The 15,558-nt window shown below is 31.1% G+C and overlaps 1 protein-coding gene across 7 annotated transcripts in view; it reads left to right on the forward strand.

Annotated features, from left to right (window-relative positions):
- Positions 1-444: 444 nt before the first annotated feature.
- Positions 445-15,558, forward strand: part of LOC113497870 (zinc finger protein 628) — a 109,337-nt gene continuing 94,223 nt past the window's right edge. For 4 of the 7 annotated variants that reach the window (XM_026877632.1, XM_026877627.1, XM_026877630.1 and 1 more), the window contains exon 1: positions 446-1,572. The gene's annotated coding sequence lies outside the window, so the exon portion shown is untranslated. Of the gene's footprint in view, positions 1,573-15,558 lie in introns of all 7 variants that reach the window. The other 3 variants (XM_026877624.1, XM_026877626.1, XM_026877628.1) reach the window with 1 other exon arrangement.

The following is a 15,558-nucleotide window of genomic DNA, read 5'->3' on the forward strand; positions in this document are numbered from 1 at the left end:
GAATTAAACTTAGTATTTTGGTTGAATTTTTCATTTATTCAGAGCGAAAGTACTTTTGCTATGAGCTACTATCATTACTAACCTACTATCATTTTCGAAAAAGAGTCTTTAAGGCAAAGACGAAAAGAAGTTCAGATTTTGAGTCATCTAAAGTTTTTTTTTTTAATAACACAAAGTTTCCCTAAAGATGTCTTTCATACCAAAAGAATGCTGCTTCACAATAGCAAAAAACAATTGATAAAAAGCAATGCCTTTTAAAAAGTTCAATGCAGTACGGTTTTTCAAATAAAACGTCGATTTTGCTCATTAGATTTGCCAAATAAGAAAAACAAGCTATCATTATTCCACCTAATTTTAAGTATGCAGTAATCAAGTAAGTCAAATGAAAAAAATCTGAAGAACTTAAATTCAAAATAAATAACTAGCATGAAAGTGAAATAACGACCAAGTTAAAAATAACAGTCACTCGTTGAGCCGTTTTATGCGCAAGTAGAGGTGGCCTGTAAGCGCTCAATATAGGCTAAAACATATTATTATATGCAAGAAGTTTCTTATACTACGAAAATAGGGCTGGCCGCTTATAACAAAGTTGAACTGCTATAAATAACAGCGCAACACTTCAAGCGTTATTTATCCTAATATTTTTATCCGATAGAATATTTTTAATAGGCGTACTGCAGATTTTATTAGTGGGCTTGGTGTGACTCGCTTCTAAGAAGTTATGTAAAGTTGGGATATGAAAGTGTTCGTTTTATTGTCACGTGAAATGCGACCGGTTTTATTTGCGGAAATACGTTTTATGTACATGTTTTTTTATAGTTTGTTACTCATATTAGATTTTTCTTATTGAATCTAATAGAATCACTTGAGGAAATTAAGATTATCCAAGAATTAGAATTTTATTAGTATCAATTTCAGTATTAAGGATATAACTACGAGAATACGGAAATGCATGGTATTAATCTAGGTTCTAACGTCCAGCACAGCCCTACGGCCCGCAGGCAAATATGAACGAATGTAAGTTGACTTAGAATAAGTATGTTCTGCAATCGAGAGTCAGCCAGTGTTAGATCATAATGTGTTGAAACAGCACACGCGCGCGACACTGCCAACAATACAATGAAAATTCAAAGATATTTTATGAAAAATTCAAAATAATAACGCCATTTTAGACCTTTACATGTTGTCGCGCCATTTCGGATTTTTAGCGTGCGCCGCCGCGCCCGCGTTCGTATTTTGAAAATGTGACTGTCAAACAGCTATTTTTGGAACTGTGATTTTGAAATTATCGAAGTGAAATGACTTGGATTTGATATATATTTTTTATTTTATTGTAAATTTTTAATGTCTACGTTCGTTCTTCCGTGAAATTGGAGAAAAAAGTATTTTATTGCGTAACTAGGAAATAAAAATTGTGTACGTCATAACGATAAAGATTTTGGCGCGCATTCTTGAATGAAGTTTTTCTTGGAAACTGGGGAAAGACTTGGAAAAAAATATATTTTATTTTTTCGTTAATAGTTATGTGAGTGAAGAATTGGACTTTTTGTGTTGTGTTGAACGGATACTGAGGTTAGTTTTAAAATTTATTTTTATTTTGTTTTCTGTTAAATTTAAAATGCTTTTATTACATTTATAACGTGAACTAATAATAAATTTAATTTACCTTATGAAAAACAAGAGTGCATCTCTATTTGAATTTGAGAATTGTTATTTGAAATCGGATTTAAATTTTATTATTTATTTATTTAAATGCAATGCAACTAAATAAATCAATTATGGATTTAATGATTATTTGATAATATAATTGGTATAATTTTCTCGTGATTGCGTACCTAGTAGTCTGCATGTTAAATCTAAAGAAATTACGATAATTTTAAAATGCGATAGTTTTTATTTCTTATCATAAAGTGTGTAATTATTTTTATGAGGTTTTCAATATTTTCATATATACGTATCATTAAGTGATTGCATGGTATTTATTGATTGAATAATTGATTTATTTCGTTTTATATTGAGATTTATTTTATTAATTCCTATTATATTTTATAAAAAAAAATCCAATTTAGCTTCAACAAGTTTCTTAACCCTTATTTTAATGATGATCTTTTACTAACCGATTTTACTACTTTATATTTGTTCCGTTTAGTTATAAATTTTTAAATTAAATTACTTAAAAATCACTTGTATATTGGATTTTTAATATTAAAAGTAAAGGACAATATTAAATACTTTTCGATAATTTTGAGTTTTTAGGAAATGGGTTTTTATTTTTAAATTATTTTGACCGTCTCTCGTATAAATTTCTTATTGACATTTAGCCGCCAAAAATTACAAAATCTATTTCCTTATCTGATATCTGAAATAAAAAATAACCAGAAATGTATCTAGATTGAAACTAGATAGTATTGCGTCCTATCTTAGACCAAGAATAGGCCATTTTCTATCTACGTGGGTGTTACATGCGTCTTAGGATTATAGGGTATCAGACTAAGATCTAGCTATCTTTTCGGACCTAGACTGAATATAGATTTGACCATCCTGGAATATTTTACCACCAAAAAAGTCGTAACTTAAATATTTCAATTAGCTCTCAATACTCAGTACTTGGGGTTCTAAAATCTAAAATGATTTTTTGAAATATTTGATTATATCGATAATTTAGTGTATATAAAGTAATAATAATATGATTTGCTCTACAATTATAGGTAATTATAAATAAATATGCGCACGCGTATTATCGCGAATAATATAATTTAATATCTCAAAATGTAGATTGATTGCTCATAATAGTCCAATTTCCTAAAAAAAAAACATTTTCTTACATAAAAAATAATCTGCTTTACAACTGTCAAAGAAAAAATAACTTTTTTTAGTTTCTATTAAAGATGAATACTTTTTAAATGTCTATTTGCCTCGTTTAACGGTATTTTACTGTCGAAATGATATCCCCTCTCAAGTAAAGGCGGAGCGACTTAGTAGGCGTCGCTTTTTGTATCCTATTTTCAATGAATCATAATGATAATAGACTTAATACTATTATAATATAAGACTTCCATCTTTGGAAACAAATCTTAGAAATTAGCATTGATTGAAGTAAGTTTATAAACGTTAGAGATTATGAATAGTTAAGTTAATAACGTTGTTGTAACAACAAAAATAATCTACAACCAAATGAAAATAAAAAAAAAAGCTTCTGAACCGAATTTGAAAAAGAAATATGGGGACAAAATATTGACATGTTAAATGAAAAAAATAATCAACAAAAGCAGTTTATCCAACATGAAACAAAAATAAAAAGGAATAACGTACAAACGAAAAATAAATCAAAATTGAGTATCTCTTACTTTTTGAAGTCGGTAGAAAATATAATATAATCTATAACAGTAGTTTTATTCACGGTAACAACATCTTAAATGTAATTTGTGTCGCTTTTCAACACATGATAAATTCAGAGGCCTTATAAAGCCAAAATCTAAAAAGAGGTGAGGCATCTACCAGGGGACTATCTGAGAACTATCTCTATATAAGTACAGACAAGAAGAATCAAATTATTATTTGTATCTCTTTTCATTCACGGCATAAATTTATGTGACGAGACCCGGTCCTTTTTTCAAGTGTGCCCACACGCAAGTCCAATAAGCAGAGGTATTAAAAGCATACACGGAGATCGTTGTTATCACCAGCCTGAAATGTCCCACTGTTGGGCATAGCCCTCTATACTGAAGACAGTATACTGCTAGTTTAATGCGCTGTTTCTCCTCCCATAAGAACAGGACTAAGAAAGCGGTGAAGGGTGAAGAGTGACAGAATATGAGTGCTGTCTATTGTAATTTTGACATTCAAAAACTGCTACTTAGTAGCACAATTTGAATAAATGGATTTCCAATTTATTTTTTTACCTGATCTTACAACTGTCTCTGTAATAGGCCGCAACGTATAAGTTCAGTAGGTAATTAAAAAACACATTTTAGATTTTTTCCCGTTTATTGCTTCAAATAATTCATTTAACTGATTTGGCTCAAATTCAGCAGCCTTACCTTAGCTTAGCTTAACCTCTTAGATCATTCTAGATATTAGATCTTGATAATTTCATTTGTCTAGCTATCATGATTCATGATACAGTATGTAGTAGTATACAGTCTGGTGACAGACTGACAGAGGGACAGACTACCAGATGTGCAGGTAGCAGTGCCTTATTGATAGCTCTTTAGGTAAGGACACAAAAAATAAATTAATTGCAAATCTTAAAGAGAAGAAGATAAAACTGATTTTCCTTTATCTATAAGTATCTTTACTATCTCTATATAGTCACGTGCCATCTTTTACGGTACCTCACGCATATTTGAAAGAAATCAAATAAATTTAGCGGAAACGGAAACAATGCTGCCTCGTAAAATTCACGGGTTACCTGTGTTGCTAGTTTGAAAACTAATGATTTTTATGTTAGTATAAACATTTTGTTTCTTTCCAAGTTTTGTTGATGTATCTAATACTAGCTGTTGCCCGCGACTTCGTCCGCGTGGTTAGAAGATATAAGTTAGGAATTTATAAACGGAAGCCCTCGAAGATGAATATTTTTCCCCGTTTTTGCCACATTTTCCATTATATCTTCGCTCCTATTTGTTGTAGCGTATATAGCCTAAAACCTTTCTCGATGAATGGTCTATTCAACACAAAATATTTTTTCAATTTGAACCAGTAGTTCCTGAGATTAGCGCGTTCAAACAATCAAACTCTTCAGCTTCATATATTAAAGTATAGATGATAAAGTGGTTTGGAAGGTATATAGAAATAAGGAATAAAACTAACTACGCGGATAGCTGAGTAGTTTAAGACAAGCTTTTGTGTGATCCACGGATGCTTGTCCTGAGTCTGGGTGTCTTTATGCATGTGACTTGAATTTTCGTGAAACCTCCCTATACAACAATTAAATAACTTAATTAAGGAATTTAGGTGAAGCAATACGCAAGAATTCTTTAAAAATATATATTTACCAACGTAATTTTTTTTTACGGTCATTCATCATCTTATTTTATGATACAAGATTAGTTTTAAGATGTAAAAAAAAAGTTTACTGTCAAAAGTATCCGACGTTCAAATAAAAATTGAATACTGATAGGATTGGAAGAAAACAATTATTCTACAAATATTCAACTTTTGTACACAATTTTCGACGTGACAAACAATTTAAAATCTAAAGTTTATACCGTCTTTATCATTATTGTGAACTTAAAATATGGAGACGGCTATATTAAGATGCGTCAATTGAGCAATAAATCTATAACTTCTTCAGTATGTCTAGTATTTTAAGCTCAGTCTATTCTGAAAAGACGAAAGCCATACGTCGTCACCCTATCAAAGTAGACATAAATCAATCTAGCTATTTTAAGAAGTTCCTAGATTCGCTTAGTCAACTTGGCTAAATGCAGTTTCGTATGTCTATAGACAAGTGATGGTTCTATTTTAACGAAAATAGAAATCGGTCAAATGTAGGGAAATATATATTTTTAGGGCACCGTACTTCAAAAGAAAAAATAAACCTTAGAGAAGTTGATTTTATTGTTTGTTTGTCTGATTGTCTGCCTCTCTTTCTCAGGAATGGATAGAGGTATTTTTTTAACGAATCTTACAGTAATTAATGTGTCACGGGGGGCTTACATAAAAAGACTTAGAACAAGCAATCGCGGATCACAGAAACTTTTGTCCTAGCCGGGGATATGTCGTTGTTACCTCAATCACTCGGCTATCCGTGCAGTTAAGAAAATAGTTGATATTATCATCAAAAATTGGGTCCGCGGTTTATGCACTTTTATGGCTTTTTTCTTATAAATTCTTGGCATATATTGCATACGTTTAAGTATTTGAGTATCAACTTAAATCTAAGGGCATAAAATGGATAGAGATTTAAAAGAAAAAACATATTTTTGCTCATCTCCCCCAATGTAAATTAGGGGTAAGTTACCCCAATCATATGTTATTAATGACACTCAGTATATTTCCAGGTTCTGCCAATATTATAGATACAAAACAAATCATTTTTCTAACATAACGAATCCACAAAAACGTTAACACTTACCCCATACTTAACCAATACCCCTAGGTCATTAATTACAAATAATTATTTGTTATAAGCTCACATTATTTCAGTATACGTACACTGCCTTCTACACTTATACTTGGTGTCAAAGGTCCGTAAAACTATTAGCCTGCGCCTGCGCACGTTGTCGCGAAACTTTATTACCTTACCTTTTTGATATAAGCACTTAAAAGCTGTCCTAGTTTCTATGTAATCATCTTTTTATTTCAACTTCGGAGAATTGTTTTTAAGATTAAAAGTTAAAAGATTTTGTTGTGTTCATGTTGTTTATGTCGTTATGTGTTGTATGATGTTTAGTTAATTTCGAGGTTATAATAATTTGTTGTGGTATCTGTAATTCCAAACAAACTATGTTGAAATATCGTTCGATTAAAATTATCCAGATTTTTTTGAACTTATGGTTATGACTTATAAGTAAATATATTAAAACTATTTAAGCAAGTTTTTTGGGTGAACCCTCAATATGACAACAATATTTTTATGACACTAAAAAATCGATCATGAACGAAGTGATTTTCAGGCGTGATGTTTCAAGCAAAGAAAATCATTGCCTTATACAACTAAACAATTTATTATTATTGCATTGATAATAATCTGAAAAAGAATCTTCCAATATTAAGTATAGAACACAAGAAAAACCATTTAAAACTTTACGAGAAAACTTTAAACGGAAAACACATCATCATTTACGTGTAGATGAAAATCTAAACATAAAAATACAAACACATATATAGTTAACAACATAATAATCCTTATGACACAATTTTTACAATAAATAAAATATAATATAAATGGAAAAATTCAATCGCAATGGGAATCACATGCAAACACACGCACACATGCGCACGAGTCGTTACGTAACGCCATTTTAAAGGCAATATGTTGTTTTAAGTACGTCGTATGCATACGTTGTGGAGATGAGCTTGTGTCCAATGTTATACGACATGAGAAGCTAATACATGTGTCATACTTAGATTACTTAGTTAAGTGAAGTACTGAAATTTATCTTTTTGAGGATCTCGGGGCTAAAGTTTGTATGACTCTACATTGCACTTAACAATGACGAAAATATATACAGCATTGATGCACGTAAATAAATGCAATACTTCAAGAAATAGAATCAATATTCAAAATTAAAACAAAAATATAATCTAGTCAGGAATTTTCTTTTTTTAAATTTAGCTGCTGTAATTTTTCCACGTCGTTGGGTGGTATCGTATCCAATTAGAATAAATTCAAAATAATTTGGGTGTCACTTAATGGATTAATAAATAGCTTGTGACGTGACGCTCAAGAAATCTGACTTCCTATTTTTACAAGAATTTTCAAAATCGTTTTTACGATTACCCACATAATGACAAACTCACTAACTTAATGCCTCTATTAAAGCTGTTGAATAATGGAAACAGACACAGACGTATCAAGCAGCTCAATTTATATACAAATTTACATACATTTCAATGAGACCGACTCCGTCGGAAAAATGTTGTAGGTACTTAATGTTACCGGGAATCGAATAGAGATTTCTCGATAAAAATAGCGAGACCTTTAATCAACGATCCAACGGTTTTACTCAAAGTGGATTAACTTTATGAGGTAGTGTGGTATGTAGGCCTGTTTGTGATGGATGTAGTTAAAAATATATTAAAAAGTTTTGTGTGATATAACTTGTTTAAGCTTGCAGAAGAACAATAAATATATCTACACAAAAAGGGTTTTACTCTGACTGGTAATTTAATAGGCAACTGACTTGGCTAATGTCGCTGTCGCTTATTATTTTCAATTAGGACTGATGGATAAAAAAAAACTTAATTGAAAAATATTAAACACGTATTTTTCCGATTTAAATTCCAAGCTTGCAGTCTTATAATATACTAATGCAATTTTCTTTGACAAAAAAGAACGAATGCCTATAAATTTCCATTTTTTCCATGTGTCTGTATAATATTATGTAATTATTTCTCTATTAAGTTAAAAAATATAATTTGGTTACTAATGATTTTACACCAATTTACTAAATTTCGTTACACTCCATCGTTTGTGATTGTAAATTTCGATCCCACACTAGTATATGCAAGTCCTGCACCCAGGTCAGATACTCTAGTACAAAATCTAGACCATTCCGGTTTCCAAAGCCAACCCCGCTAGACGTAGGCGCACCATTTTTATGTAAATAGGCCACACAGTGGTTTAAAAGCTTAAGCCATTGAAATTGTTACTTTTAATGCATTTTAGACTGGTTTAGCAAGCAATAATCTAGGCGTAAATCTAGACTTCCTGCATTTTTCCCTACTACTGTAATGAGAGACATGAAATTGTTAATTGGAAAAAGTTATATAATTTGTATGCGATTAAATTGTTTAGTTAGTAAAGTAATTGATGTTTATCAAACTGATGCTAAAACGTGGTCGAAACCGTTCAGGTGTGTATCAGATTAGCGACAAAACAACGGCAAAATTGCTAGAAAACCAAAAAAATATCGCTGCTCTTTGTGACCGTTTCAATCGTGGCTAAACTTGATTTAACTGGCAGCTATTTGTTAAATAGACAATTCTTCAATATAAATTAATAATTATTATATCTATTTCATTTGATAGTATTTCTAAAATCGAACAATTTATTCAAGTTTAGAAATATTAGTAAAATATAATGATTTGTCAATTGTAAAATGTAAATAATACATTGTGATAAAATTTGATGTCAATGTATTTAATTCATACTAAATACGAAATTATCCTTGTTTTTCTTCTTTAAAAAATCTTTTAAGAAAATTATTTAAATAAATCTTTATGACCTTTTACACTTGAGATTACTAAAAAAATGATCATTTACCATAACCCAAAGAAAGACACAATAAAATGGGATAGTCACAACTTGGATATTCAACAGACCACAATCTCCTAAAACTGTGGCAGTTGTGTGAGCGGGACACAATTATACGCTGAATAGAGCTTCATCTTGCTTCCCCATCTATAATATTATAGGAGATACTGCCCCAGGCATAACATATTCATCGTATCAATGTAAATGTGACTAAACAAGGAATAGAAATTGTGTAAATCGTCCCCTCAACAGATGTTTTACGCATCCAACCAGATTTTCTTGGAGTAAGTCCAAGATCCTCGAATTATTTATGTGCACTAAAAGCTACGCTATATAGCGATGTTGAAGCGATACACAAGAACAGATTGAAAAAATATGGCTAGATTATTTTGGATCGAGTCTAATCATGACAATTTATGCGTAAGTCTCAAAAATTCTGATTGCACGGATAGCCGAGTCGTTGAGGTCACCACAAACCTACTGCGCGCGACGTGTCGGGGGTTTGATCTCTGCACAGGACACGCATTTTGTGTGATCCACGATGCATGTTCTGAATCTGGTGTCATGTGGTGTCATGTGTTACCTTAGCCCAATCTTAAACTTAATCATTTTAAATTTGACGAATGAAATAAAGGACTCAAATTAAATGGCACACTTGATAAAAAATCTAATTACGCAAGAAATTAGTGAGACATGTTTCAAGTTACGTAATATTTGTTACGAGGATAAATATATAAGGAGGTTGATAAAAAAACTGAAAGAAAAAGAAAAACAGTTTTATTTTAGAATGTACTATTTGAATTTCCAAATATTTTGTGAAACCAATTAGTTTTTTTCCCTTATCACTTAGTAAAGATCTTCTTCTAGATAAAGTACTTTCAATATTTTCATTTTATAAATCATTTTAATAGTTTATATCTAGTCAGCTTCAGTGTAAAACCGGTCTGACTTTTTAACTATTCAGAATCAATCAGTTGGATTCAAGTAACACAGTTAGTTGCAGTCAGAGATACATATCGACGAAGTATTACAGTTAGAAAAATGTGCTGCGCGTGCGCAAGTCGCCTGACCAATCATTGAAGTATTAGAGTTTTATACATTAGATAGTATATTGGAGGATTAATTAAGTTGTGTAATAGTTATTAAATACTAATTCGTTTTCTTTTTTAAAAATTCAAACCACTAAACTAATTTTGTGGGAAATCACTGTTGGAAAATGTAAAAAAGAAATTAAAAATAAGAAACAAATAAAAATGACGCTTTCAAATGCGCAATGCAATCCGCAATGCTCGTTTCACAATATCGTATAATTTCTATAACTTACGTAAAAATAAAAAAAAACAATCAAACCATATTTAAAATACCAATCAGTTTAATCATGAAAAAACACCAGCCAACCTTTGTAAGTCTAATTCAAACAAAAATACCAAGAAAAAACCTGACAAATACTCAAAGTACTCAAAATGTATCAAAACATGGAAGTTTCCTACAAATGATCGAGTCTAAACAATTGACATGCTATAGTCTAGCTTTTAGCAACAATTTTCTAACCGCTACGCTTTTATAAGACCTAAAACATGAGCTGGAACAATGGTATGTTATGACAGCCACTCGAAACACGACGATTAGCGGAAAAACGATACAATAGAATAGGCGAAGAGTTTGTAAATATAGGGATTAGCAGAGTATTAATCATGGGTAAAAATATGTATTTGAGTGTATAGATTTGTGGCTTAAAAATTGGGAATTCTTTGGTAAAAGTTATATTTTGTTACTAGCTGTTGCCCGCAACTTCGTCCGCGTTAGAAGATATAAGTTAGGATTTTTTAATGGAAACCCTCGAAGATGAATAATTTTCCCTGCTTTTTTTCCACATTTTCCATTGTATCTTCGCTCCTATTAGTCGCAGCGTGATGGTATATAGCCTAAAACCTTCCTCGATGAAATATTTTTTCAATTTGAACCAGTAGTTCCTGAGATTAGCGCGTTCAAACAAACAAACTCTTCAGCTTTATATATTAGTATAGAAGTATAGATGACGAGTGAGCAACTACTAGAACTTAATTTAATATACGAATAATTAAAAAAACAACAACACCGTTATTCCTGTTGTACGTATTGGATTATCAACGCGTTCTTAAATATCATTTAAAATAATCCATCAATAAAATCCATATCTAACACTCTCTTAGCAAGACATTGTACATTTTAACAACTTCACTGATAATTTCATTTAGAATGAAAGCTAATGAAACCATTAGTAAATTATACTTTTGAACCTTTTTTTCTACAAGACACTCAATAAGTTTCCATTTTTACTGCTTGGATACGAAACCCCAAAAACTAAAACAGAACCAAGTAAACCGTGTACACTAGTCCACATTTCTTATTAAAATGCTAACAACATACAGACGTACAAATTTAACACGCAATTTACATGGAAATTAATCATAGAGTGACCTTTCGAAAAACATATGTAGAAGTGCCAACTTTCGTGAACAGACATCTTTATATCTAAGTTCTGCTGGAACTCCACAATTTTTTAAGAAGAAAAAAAATGTATTTTCATAAAATCAGCTTTGCGTGAAATTAAAAGCAAATTTTTCACAGTATTAGAAAATAATTATAATCGTATTCGTTTTCGTTCATGTGTATTTTTATCTATTAAATTTGGATATAATTTAGAATTGCAACGCATCTATAAATTGTTTTATTTCAGTAAAATATCTATTTATATAATTCTGCACGTGTGCAGGTATGTCAGTACACTCCTGACCGACTGTACCGATTTGAATGAATAATACTTATAGTGTTAGGTGCTACCGTGGATGGTTACGAAACGTTCAGCCTGGCAAAGCGAAGTATCACAGGGCTTTCCATGTTGGAAAATGCAAATTGAAGACTGAACATAAAAAAACTTCAAAATTGACAGAGAAATCGACTTGCATGAATGAAACAAGCTTTACTAATATGCAGGCGATTTTATTAATTCAAGTAAAATATAATTGGAAAAATATAAATAGCGATTTTAACGGCAGCGACGATGGTACTTTTAAATCTCTGAACTGGGTGAATTAAAACTTCAAAGAATCAAAATCAATAAAAACCAAACCACCTGTACCACACCATACACAGTCTGATCCAATCTGTCGCAACCACAAGAAGCTCTTAATAAAATCACAGACAGATCAACAATTATCCTAAACGCTTGTATGTTTTCCTTGCACGAATGTTTTAGCACACACACACACATGAGTTTTGTTTAGTACGTACTTTTTGAGATACACACACATTGATGGGATGCATCACATAAACCAATGTTTGGCTGCCGTGCCAAAAAACACAAAGGAGGTACGAGGCGTAACATGTCTTGATACTTGAAGATTTTGATTATATTTTTAGTTTTATTTCTGTTTGTAATTATTTGATGGGGATGTAAGATAGATAGACGAATAATGACTAATTAATGGGGACACTGAATATCATTATTTTTATATGAAATGAATACAGATATATAAAAAAAGATGAAAGAAAAATTTAGTTGAAGTCTTGATGTAGCTCTAATTTGGTTATTTAAAATGGATAAACAGATAAAACAGAATTCTAAAGTACAATTGATTTTTAATATTCGTTTTTAGCTAGTTTACAGACAGTTCTTCCTGCCTCTTATCTAGTCGAATCAAATAATATGACAATAATTCTATCAGATGGAATGTTTTATTTATAAATTATACTAAACAAGGGACCATTACAACAAACAGACGTATTTTTAATAAAACAGCTATGCTAATGAAAATGATTATACAAGAAGACATTCAAACCAAGTTAGCATTGCGTTAGCTATTTATTTCTAATATAAAATAAATATTATCTAATTACATTTATACGAAGCAGGTGTGTATGTAGATTCTAAGAAATCTTGTTTATTAATAGAAATCAGTAAACCCGTTCATGTGTCCTCTTTAATATTAAAAATTAACACCACACTTTACATAGTTGCCACTACCTCTACCAAGATCACTTAAAGCGAAACTTGCTTTGCAGAAGTGAGATGGCGCTATTTAGTATGTAGAGTGCTATCTTGCTTTCACAACGACAACAGATTTCATAGTAGGAGGGCTTTATAGCGGTAGGAATAAGAAGAGGAAGTAAGTGATAAAGAGAAGCGTTGTTTGGCATAAACTGATATACTCAATTGGCCATTAAGACTTGAAATTGGATTTTCAGAGCAAATACACTCTCACGCATTGCGTCGTCACAAAAAAGATAGGAAACTCTGAATGTAGGACAAATGAACGATAAGTTCGTTAACGTTAGTTGGAAATTAATTGAAAAAAAGTGTAAAAAAGTGAAGAGGTTGATTATAAGCGTTTTTGAAATCGTTACTCAAACGATCATTTCATCATTACTCATGAATATTATACAAAAAAAAAACTATTTCTCCCTTTGCAGTTAAAAGGAAAGTTGTCACTTAAAATATACTTATACCACTATGAGAAAGAAACACCCTTAACACTAACGGCGATTTAAATCTGATTGACGTTACAATATTCAGCCATTAGTCATCAAATCTTCCATTGTTCCATTCACTTTTGAAATGACCTAGAAAGTATCAAAATCTGTTACACCCACTATAAAAGGGATAAAAACTTGCTAATACAAAAATAGAACGTCGAAAAATGAACATTAACGTATATTTTGAAATCTGCGCTGCGCTTGCGTTCACCAATGAGAGTGCGCGCGCGCATGTGTTAGTGCGTTTGATAGACATTTTTATGTGTGTGTCTAATACATTTGACGGATTTTTCGATGTGTGCGTCTAATGTATGTTTGCTTTTAAAGTTTTTTATTGGTGTGCGTTTATGTAGGTATTGGATTTATAGTGTTAGTTACAATGTCGTGTATATATGTAATTTATTTTTGGAGTTTAATTTCGTTTCTGGAGGACGTTTTTCATGGTTCTGTGATGAAATGTTGATATTTTTTTAACAAGTTATCTTTAAAGTAGAATATTAATTAATGTGCATTTCTTTTAGTGTAAATTAAGGAGTCTTCCGTCTAGACTTTTCTCAAGTGGATATCGGTGTCAGTTTTATCGATTTCTAAACACTTTAAAAATAGGGTTAAACAAAGTGATTCATAAGGTAATGTAAGGTCATTAGAAAAATAACTCTACTTTAGCATTTATCCCTTCGTTTTTTACTAAAAAACTTTCAGTGGGATTTTTTTTTCGTAGGTTTTGCTAGAAACCTTCATTATTCAAAACGTGATTAAGAATTCCGGTTAGGTCTGAAACTAGTTTGACGCGTGAGTAAACCGTTGCATCATTGAAAAAATAATATTTATAGCAGTTGTGACATGCTTCTTACATAAAGAAAAACGATTTTTTAAAATATCAAATTAAAGTATTTTATTTTCTTAAAAACAACACTTTCCCGTTACAAAGGACATTGAATACAGATTGAACGAACATGGCGCATACAACGTTGGCATGTTAACAACATTTCGACATACATCGACTGATCTCTCACAACTATGATTGGCACCTTGTTTACTAATGCCTCAATGGTAATCGAATTAAACGTAATATTCAAAAAGAACTACCTCCCAGGTGTCTGGTAAATGGCCTTGGTTATTAATTTGCTGTTTTCCATAAAGAAAGGTATAAAGAGTTTTCATCTCCAATTTATATAAAAATATTGCTTATTTGGGATTTGGGTTCTTATCATAGATGAAGACGAAAATTTGCTATCACACTAGTTTAATAGCGAGCTAATAATCCAGAATACAAGGTTATTTCCAAGATCTTCCAAGAAGTTTTTCTTTTACCGTCTTTCAAGAAAAAATTACAAAAATATATGTAAAATAGATTTTTTTCTATAAAAAGTTTGAGTTTAAACAACGAATCATCATTCTAAGCAGTAATTCGAAACTCAAAAAAGCGCGTTTTAATTCACATTTGAATATAGAACTCACAAAAAGCACCGAGCATAAAGTAGGTATATTTTTCTTTTTTTTTCACGATCAAAACAAGACTTTGCCAAAGTGCCAAGTTCGGAGAGTGGTTACAAAAATACCGACAAAATTCAAGGTTGAAATTCGTTAAAAATAACACGAGTGCATTCCCGATGCGCCTGCGTTTTATAATATCTGCACGCATGCATCTTCACGGCACTTTGTGAGGTAGGTAAGGTGCCATGACGTCAAATGTTTGTTTACTTGATTGTTTGTTTGTTTGATGATTTATGGTCGCTAACGTGGTAAGATGATGATGGATGTAAAATTTAAAGTTTTTTTGGTACTTTTGCGGTATTTTCTGTTAAACTTTGGAAGGGTAATTAATTCTATACTACCAGAGTACCGAATGCTTCAAAAAAGCTGGTCTCGGAATCGTACGCCATATACAGTTTGTTTGTCCTTTACCACCTAAATACTTTTAACTAGTTCCACCTATTTTTTAGATAAATACTTAAACATTACATACACATACAAGAAATAAAAATGGTAAAAAAGAAAAAATTTGAATAACTTGTATCTCTATACTTACCAATTTACGAACACTACAACGTAATTATAGATATCGAGTGTAATTGCTATATGATTATTATTGAACATTAGCGGTTTTGCAACTATAT

This window comes from Trichoplusia ni, chromosome 10 (genome assembly GCF_003590095.1).
Source record: "Trichoplusia ni isolate ovarian cell line Hi5 chromosome 10, tn1, whole genome shotgun sequence".
Classification (NCBI taxonomy): domain Eukaryota; kingdom Metazoa; phylum Arthropoda; class Insecta; order Lepidoptera; family Noctuidae; genus Trichoplusia; species Trichoplusia ni.